Source organism: Mus caroli, chromosome 4 (assembly GCF_900094665.2).
Source record: "Mus caroli chromosome 4, CAROLI_EIJ_v1.1, whole genome shotgun sequence".
Classification (NCBI taxonomy): Eukaryota; Metazoa; Chordata; class Mammalia; order Rodentia; family Muridae; genus Mus; species Mus caroli.
The window spans coordinates 125570974-125580443 of NC_034573.1; the positions used below are offsets into that span (position 1 = coordinate 125570974).

At 45.9% G+C, this 9470-nt stretch overlaps 1 protein-coding gene across 2 annotated transcripts in view; it reads left to right on the forward strand.

Moving 5' to 3' along the window:
- The window catches only part of Cnr2 (cannabinoid receptor 2), a 23210-nt gene that overhangs the window by 5850 nt on the left and 7890 nt on the right, over positions 1 to 9470 (forward strand). Inside the window, exon 1 of one of the 2 annotated variants that reach the window (XM_029475812.1) lies at positions 8523 to 8769. The exons of the other annotated variant lie outside the window; for it this stretch is intronic. The gene's annotated coding sequence lies outside the window, so the exon portion shown is untranslated. Of the gene's footprint in view, positions 1 to 8522; positions 8770 to 9470 lie in introns of those variants that run through there. 2 annotated transcript variants of the gene reach the window in all.

Below are 9470 nucleotides of genomic sequence, written 5' to 3' on the forward strand. Positions count from 1 at the left end.
AGAGGTCCTAAATTCAACTCCCGCCAACCACATGAAGGCTCACAACCATCTGTACAGTGACAGTGTACTCACATACATAAAGTAAATAAATAAATCTTCAAAAAAAAAAAGAAAGAAAGAAAGAAAATGAGACCAAGAGTGATGGAGAAATAAGCTGCAGGCGTCCACACACGTGCACACATACGTGCTTACACAGCACATATATGCATGGACAACACAGACAGAATGAAAAATAAAATAAAGGTAGAAATTCAGGTGTTGGGGGCTCATTTGGGACGATAAGATCTCTCTTTATAGTCTAGCCTGGCCTTGAACTCACTGTATAATCTAGGCTAGCCTCAAATTTAGGTCCGACCACCTCAGCCTCCTGAGTACTGGATTACAGTCACATACCACCATATCCAGCCGTATATTGACTTTTAAAGCACCAAACCACAAGAAACGTGGATCCTCACTTCTGCCATCTACAGTCCTTTTGGTCCGCACTAATGCCTTGTGTGGGTTCATCTGGACATTTTACTAACATTTGTTGGTTTGTTTAATTAAAGACAGACGTGTTTATTTATTATTTATTAGATTTTTTTATTTTATGTATGTGAGTACACTGTTGCTTTCCTCAGATACACCAGAAGAGGGCATTACAGATGGTTGTGAGCCACCATGTGGTTGCTGGGAATCGAACTCAGGACCTCAGAACAGTCACTGCTCTTAACCACTGAGCCATCTCTCCAGCCCAGACATATTTATTTTATTTTATGTGTTTTGTCTGGGTGTAGTGTGTGCACCGAGTATGTGTCAGGCGCCTGCAAAACTCAGAAGAGGAAAAGAGGGTGTCTGACTCCCCGGAACTGGAGTTACGGACAGTTGGGCACCACCATGTTGGTGCTGGGAGTCAAGCCCTGGTCCTGTGGAGAGTCACCATTGCTCCTAACTGATAAGCCATCTCTCCAGGTCCTTTGCTGTTGTTCTTAATTTTTAATAATGTCTGTCTGTCTGTCTGTCTGTCTCTCTCTCTCTCTGTATGCATTCAAGTGCAGGTACCCAAGGAAGCTAGAGATTGCTGATCCCTCTGAGGCTGGATGGTCTTACAGGCAGCTATGGGCAGTCTGGTATGTGTACTAAAACCAGACTCCATCCTTCGCAAGAGCAGAGGTTCCAGCCTCTGGCCTGTTTGTACCAGAGCTTATTGGGTGCATGATCTTGCTGTAGGCAAGCTTGGCTGTTAGTAATTTTCTACTGCAAACTTCTGGCACATGCCTTGGATCCCAGTACTCGGGAGACAGAGGCAGGTGGATCTCTGTGAGAGGCCAGCCTGGACTACAGAGTGAGTTCCAGGAAAACCAGTGTTATACAGAGAAGCCCTGTAGGGGGCTGGATGGGAGCCAGGCTATCCATGCTGGTTATGGTTCCTGTATATTTGTGTATTTTCTCCATTTGACTACTTAATGATGCAGTGTATCCAAACTTTACACAGCGACATAAGAGAGTGGAGTCCGACCTGACCATCCGGGGTCTGGACTCAATGGCTTGAGTCCCAAGGGTGTGAAAACGCACAAACCCCAGTGGGAATTGTTGAGTCCTCTCATCACTTCCTGTGGCTCATGAGAAAGGAAGTGATTTGAAGTCAAGTCTACTATTTTCTTTCTTATTTTTGAGACAAAGTCTCACTGTGTATCCTTGGCTAAGCTAGAATTTGGTATGTAGATCAGGCTGGCCCCACAGGGATCCGCCTAGGTCTCTGTCCTGAGCACTGTGGTTAGAGAAGGGAGTACCCCAACACCTCCGGCAAATGTGCTGTTTTCAGTAAGAGTATCATTTACCCTTTCTTCCTCCCCCACCCTTAACATTAGATTTAAATTCATGTGGTTGGGGATGTAGCACAGAGGTAGCATACTTGCCTAGCACACATAGGGCTTGGTTTGATTCACAGCACTGCCAAAAACAAAAGTTGTGAGCCGGGTGTGGTGGCGCACGCCTTTGATCCCAGCACTCGGGAGGCAGAGGCAGGNGGATTTCTGAGTTCGAGGCCAGCCTGGTCTACAAAGTGAGTGCCNGGACAGCCAGGGCTACACAGAGAAACCCTGTCTCGAAAAANCAAAAAAAAAAAAAAAAAAAAAAAAAAAAAAAAAAAAAGAAAAGTTGTGTGTGTGTGTACATATAGCTAAACAATCTCATGTTTGAGATTTATGTTACTGCTGCTTTGTGAGTACTCTAAGGTTTAGTTTAAATTATTTTCATGGGTTTGGAGAGATAGCTTAGTGTTTAAGAGTATGTCTTGCTCTGGTAAAGCACCTGAGTTCAAATCCCAGCACTCACACCAGCTTGCCCACTGTAGTAAGCCTGCCTCCATGGAATCCAACACCCTTTTCTGGCTTCTTCAGGCAACAGCACTCACAAGCACATTCTGACACACACACACAAAATAAATAATAAAGTAAATCTTAAAAACAACAAGCCAGGTGTGCTGGCACATGCCTTTAATTCCAGCAGGCAGATCTCTGAGTTTGAGGCCTGATCTACAGAGTTCCAGGACAGCCAGAGAAAGCCTGTCAATCAGACTCGACCAGAAAGAACGACGCTGCAACGGGATCCTTCTGCACACGTTTATTGGGAGAGCTTGATTGTAGAGGCAAATAGACCCCGAGCCCAGCACTGGTGCTGCTTTATATAGGCCTAGGAGAGGCATGTCTCACACCCGGATTGGTTGTGCTTGGTTAATGCTTACCACCTCATTTGCATGCCTACATCTGATTGGTTAATTTCTCTCTCATCTGATTGGTTAGCTTCTCTCTCATCTGATTGGTCAATTTTTCTCTCATCTGATTGGTCAACTTCTCTCTCATCTGATTGGTCAATTTTGGTTAATTCTCAAAACCTCATCTTGGCAAAAAAACTTTACTGCCTATGTATGCATGGTGGCCAGCAGAAGCCTGTGCCACTCTGCAATGGCACATGTGGCTTCCCACACAAACAAACAAACAAATAAATAAATAAATAAATTCTTATCAACCCAGGCTGGCCTCAAATTCCCAGCAGTCACCCTGTTTTACCCTTCAGGGGTAGGAGGAGCATGCAGAAAGATCTGTCCTCCAGACTCAGCTAACTCTCCATGACAGGACTGTCCCTGCTTGGCTTAATTCACCCCTCAGCTACTGTCCTGGGGTTTCTGGGTCCCTGACAGCTACTTTGTCACTACCAGATCCTAGCAGCCCAGAGCCCTTGAGTACGTTTTCCCAGCAAGATGTGGCATGGCTTAACAGTGATACTGCCACCACCATCACCCCTAAGATTGCGTCACAAGTGCCCTTCATGGCTCACAGTATCCAGAATCCTCACTCAACACTGACAGTAATGGTGTGGTTATTGTCATAACACACAGAAGGTTTGATGGCACTTCACATCCCTTTCCCACACCCCCTCTTCTGTTGGGGGAACCTGTCTGAACTGCACCTCCCACTCTGATGGTGCGATCATTTAAAGAAATCAAAACCAGCCGGGCGTGGTGGCGCACGCCTTTAATCCCAGCACTCGGGAGGCAGAGGCAGGCGGATTTCTGAGTTCGAGGCCAGCCTGGTCTACAAAGTGNAAAAAAAAAAAAAAAAAGAAATCAAAACCAAGGCTGGGTAGGTACCCCACTCTGTGAAATCTGGATGAGGCAGGAAGAGGTCCAGAGCCATCAGGGAAAACCACAGGGGATGAAGAAAAAGCCAACACGAGTCAACCCTGTCCCATCCCTGAGTTGCAGAGGGACCACGGTATGAAGACTCTGTTATCCTTCCATTTTGATGTCCCCCTGGCCTTACCACCTGACCTGCCAGAAAAGTTCCCTTCCTACATAGAGCACATTATGGACAGAGTGGTGGTCACTCCAGGGATGGCCACACAATGGCAGTCTGCCACTCAGGTCTCCTCGCTCTTCCCTGACAAAGGTGAAGATCCCCAGGACACAGCTTAGGCACGGAGAGGGAGGGAGCCACCCCAGACAGCCCGTCCCACCTCTGCTCACCAAGTCTCTCTGGTGCTTTTTGGTTGTTTGGTTTGAGATGGGATCTCCCTTTCCTATGTGGCTCTGGTTGCTCTGCTCCTAGGTAGCCAAAAATAGTTACCATCTGACCATTACAAATGAATAATTAGATTAAAACAACATAGGAGCTGGACCAGCTACTCCAAAGGCTGAAGTAGAATGATCGTGAGTTCAAGGCTACACAGCAAGTGCTTGTCCCNAAATTAAAAAAGAAAAAGAAAAAGAAAAAAAACTTAAAGGCTTGATTGGCCAGGTGTGATGGCTCAAACCTTTCATCCCAGTCCTCAGGAGACAGAGGCAGGAGGATCACTGTGAGCTACAGCCCAGCCCAGTCTATGTTGTCCTGGCCACATTAGTGTGTGCATCTCAAAAGAAAAAAAAAGGGGGGGGGTGTCTGGGGATATGATTTAGGTGGTATAGTGCTAACCTGGTATGCAGGAAGCTCTGGTTGCAACCACCAGGACCACAAGAAAAAAAAAATGATATGAATTTGAATAACAACAGCAAAAAAGGGAGGGTGTCAACGCACACAAAGCCCCTTGTGCCTGCCACGAAGGAAACTCGCTGCTCTCTTCATAGACTTGAGCCACAGTGGCCTGTTCAGCAAGCTGAACCCAAGCAGCTATTAATCAGGCAGTAAGGAAATGGTCATTAAAGGGATATTCCTATGTTCATTAAAGGGATATTCTTTCTGGCCGGAGAGTAGGCTTAGCAGTCAAGATTGAGTACTGCTGTGGCAGAGGACCTGAGTTTGATTCCCAGAACCTGCTGCTACTGCTGCTGTTGGCTCCACATTGCCTGCAACTCCATCCAGCCACAGGGTCCTCTCCCTCTGTCTTCCATCCTCACCCTTCTCTCCTGCCTCCAGCTCTTCCCTCACTAGCCTGAAGGCACAACAGAGATGACTTTGTGGTCCATGTTCCCTGCCAACTGTGAGAGGACTTGAGCCAGGCACGGTGGCCAGGCACAGCATCCTGTAGAGTTTGTCACACCTAACCTCACAGGTGACAGAAGGACTCCTTCTGCTCCCCTCTCTTCCTTAATATCTCAGCCTCCTGCCATTACATCTAACTAGAAATAGCATGTATTTTTAACTGGTCATATTTTCATTCTATGTCTGATGTATGTGTGTGTTCCTATGTGAGCATGTGTGTGTAAGAGCAGGTGCCCCCCAAGGGGGCAGAGATGTTGAATCCCCGAAGTCCTTAGATGACAGCTCAAGGTTTAGGGACACACACCTTCCCTAGAATATCTTATCAATGAGCCGAGCCTGATCCAGAGGAAATGCTAAGCTAGCTTATAGTAATAGTGGAGGTCGGGTTAGAAAGATGGCTCAGCGGGTAAGAGCACTGACTGCTCTTCCGAAGGTCCTGTGTTCAAATCCCAGCAACCACATGGTGGCTCACAACCATCCGTAATGAGATCTGATGCCCTCTTCTGGTGCGTCTGAAGACAGCTACAGTGTACTTACATATAATAAATAAATAAATCTTTACCCCCCCCCAAAAATAAAAAGCACTGGCTGCTCTTCCAGAGGTCCTGAGTTCAAATCCCAGTAATCACATGGTGGCTCACAACCATCCGTAATGAGATCTGATGCCCTCTTCTGGTGCGTCTGAAGACAGCTACAGTGTACTTACATATAATAAATAAATAAATCTTTACCCCCCCCCAAAAATAAAAAGCACTGGCTGCTCTTCCAGAGGTCCTGAGTTCAAATCCCAGTAATCACATGGTGGCTCACAACCATCTGTAATGGGATCCAATGCCCTCTTCTAGTATGTCTAAAGAGAGTGACAGTGTACTCACATTTATAAAATAACAACAACAACAGAGTTCAGAAAAGGATAGAATGCCTCTCAAGGCCTGAGAACTGAGAAAGAAACCTTAACAAGAAAACAAAACCTAAAGCAGGGCGAAGGTGCACACCTGTAATCCCAGCACTTAGAAGGCAGAGGCAGCTGGGAGCTCTCTGAGTTTGAGGCCAACCTGGTCTACAGATCAAGTTCCAGGACAGCCGGACCTACACAGAGAAAGCTTGTCTTGGAAAAAAAAAAAAAAAAAAGATCCTAGCCATTCTTTGCCTTTGCCCATTGAGGTTTTTATTGACAGAGGAAACTTCATTCTGCCCAGGATTATGTGAGCCTTGGGTTCAAAGACTGCCCATTTCCTTCTTGGAAGAAATTGTTGGGTTTCAGGGATTGCCCCACAAACCACACAAACACCAATCTCAGTTAGACGGGGATGCTTTATTGAATGCACACCCTAAGACTCATCAGGGCCATAGACTAGGGCGCTGAAAGCTACGACCCTGCACATTTCTCAGAGCCAGCTTATAAAGGCTCAAACGGTAAGACCCACAATGCTGAAAGTGCTGCCCAGAGGTCAGCCCTGACTCAAGCTATTTTAGACGTAACAGTTCACACGGAGCTTTAATTGGATGGCTCCTATGTGGAGCAAAGGGCTGTGGGATTTCTTAAGATTAACAAAGCTTGTAGCATACAGAGCACAATAGGAGATGTGGTCAGCATGACCTTGCTCTGGGTCACTTCTCTGTGTCAATGGCTGGCAGGCATATTACAGCCGAGATATGAAATAGCCGGCAGTCATGGAGCAAAATGGTTACCGATACAGCGAGGGATTGGCTCAACTTCAAAGTAGGTTAAAGACTGTTTCTCCTCTGTGGCTGCAAAGTCAAGATGCGTGATTCAGATAAGAGACAGCGGACACATTTTAGTGTTAGTTGCTTCAGGCTAGGAAGGCAGAGTTGGTTGCATTTACAAACCTCAATGTACCCTTTAGCTTGGGGGCCAGGAGAGGTCTCTGAACTGCTATTATGATTCTTCCCCCACTCCCCGTTTTCCTTTTAAAGACAAGGTCTCATGTAACCTAGACTAGCCAAAAACTCACTCTATAGGATTTCTTGTTTTCCTACCTCTCTCAAGTATTGGGATCACAGGTGTGTGTGTGCACGCATGCGCGCGAGCGCTATGTGCCAAGTTTATACAGTGCTGGGGATTGAACCCAAGGCTTTGAAAATGCTGTGCAAGCAGTCTACTAATTGAGTGATGTTCCCAGAGCTTCTGGTGACTTCTTTGAGTTTTTTTTTTTTGTGTGTGTATATGGGTATCCTGCATGTATGTCTGTGCACATCGTGTGCATGCAGTGCAGTGATCCCGAAGAGGACATTGGATTCTATGGAAATGGAGTTACTGACAGTCGGTAGCTGCCAAGCGGGTGCTGAGAATCAAACCCAGATCTTCTGGTCGAGCAGCCGTGCTCTAACCACTAAGGTTTCCGGCCCCTGTCCTTTCTGGTTATTTTAACCTTAGCAGTGAGCAGTTTGAGGATTGCTTGCTGTATCTTAAGCACGAATGGTAACACAGGTGTTTGAAAAGGGTTTGTTTGATCATTACTTTTACTGTGTTTATGAATGCTTTGCCTACATTATATGTATGCTCATCATGGGTACACCTTAGCCGTCAGAGGCCAGAAGAGGGAATCGGATCCTCTGGAAACAGAGTTACAAAGAGTTGTGAGCCTGCTATATGATTATTTGGGATTGAACCTGGGTCCCCTGAACCACCGAGCCAACCCAGGTGTGACACACATCCGTAATCTCAGCGTTTGAGAGCTAGAAGCAGGAGGGTCAGTAGTTCAAGGGTGTTCTTGGTTACAGTAGATTTAAGTCAAGCCTGGGCTACATAAGGCTCTGCTGTTATAACAATTAATTAACAACAACAGCAACAACAACAACAACAACAACAAGAAGCCATCTTGAAATTGTCTCTTTCAGACTCAGCTTCCCCTCCCCCAACAGCCCAGCGCTCTTCTCTGCTCTGCTCTAACACCACCAAATCTCCTCATATTTCTATGCACCAATTTCTTCATCCACAAATGGAGAAAACAGTGTTACCTATCTTTGGTGCCCATGCCTGGTGTTAGCAGACAGCAGAACTGGAATTAAAGACAGCTGTGAGCTGCTATTTGGGTTCTGGGAACCAAACTCCAGCTCCCTGCAAGAACAACGGCCAGTGTTATTAATCTCTAAACCATCTCTTCCAGCCTCATGCATGTGGTGTGTGTGTGTGTGTGTGTGTGTGTGTGTGTGTGTGTGTGTGTACTATTAATTGCTTTTGAGACAGGGTCTCATTATGTAGCTGGCCAGGAATTTGCCACATAGAACAGGCTGTCCTCAGACTCATAGAGATCTAGCTGCCTCTGTTTCCCATGTGCTAAGATTAAAGCTGTGTGCCACCATAGCAAGCTGGATAGGTCTTATATACACTTTGAAAGGATCAAAAAGAATTTGCCAGTTCCCAGTGTCAAAAACTAGAACGAATGTCCTTGGTGCACTTGGCCTCCTTAAGAATGGGTGGTATTGTTATTGTCACTTCACAAGTAAGAAGAGGGACTTGCCCAAAGTCACGTGACAAGAGTGACAGCGTCGGACCCAGAGCAGCTGCTTATACATCAAACACATCCTTGCCCTAGAAATAGGTCTTCTAGAAGGCACCCATGTGACTTGCAGAGGGTATCTCTATCTTCGTGGAGACAGGGAGCCGGGCTTCCTGTTGCTGTGTGCATCCTGTTGTTCTCTTGTTAGGATGTCCATCAAATGCATGCATTTCCTTTCCTTACTCTGGACAGTAACAGTCGTCTGTGGCCAAGCTGTGTCTGAGTGAGCAGAGGCATAGGCACCAGCCGTGGCCACCCAGCCAACATCTCTGCTGGCTCTGACTGGGGTAAGGCATTCCCTAACAGTTAGTTAGTTAGGTAGTTAGGTAGTTAGGTAGTTACTTAGTTAGTTTGAGACAGAGTTTTGCTATGTTGTCTAAGCTGGCCTTCAACCCATTACGTTACCCAACATTTAACTTACAGCAGCCCCAGCCTCAGAACTCACTAGATTCTGACACAGAGCAGTCTGGCCTCAGCCTCCTGAGTGCTGGGATTACAGGTATGTGCCACCATGCCTGGCAATCCCGACCAGAACTTTTACTTATTTATTTTACTTTTTTAAAAAAACCTTTTATTTATTTTTTAAATTTTATTTTATTTTTATTTACTTATTATTAGTGTGTGTGGGGGGTAGATGTATATGTGGGTGTGGGTGCATGTATCAGATATCATGTGTCCTGCTCTGCTGATGTTTAACGTACTCCTTTGTAACAAGGTCTCTGGCTGAGCCCAGAGCTAGGCTGGCAGCCAGCAAACTCCAGTGAGCCTCTGTCTGCTCCAGACAGTGCTGAAGTTATGGGTGTGTGTGTGGCCAGTCCCAACGTTTTATGTGAGTGCTGGGAACTAACTCAGGTCCTTAAGGATGTCTTGTCCACTGAGCCATCTCTCCAGCCAACACCCTTACAACTTGATTTCTTATATTATAGTGTCATATGGATGAAATCAAATTATGACTGGGAATAATATATATATATATATATATATATAT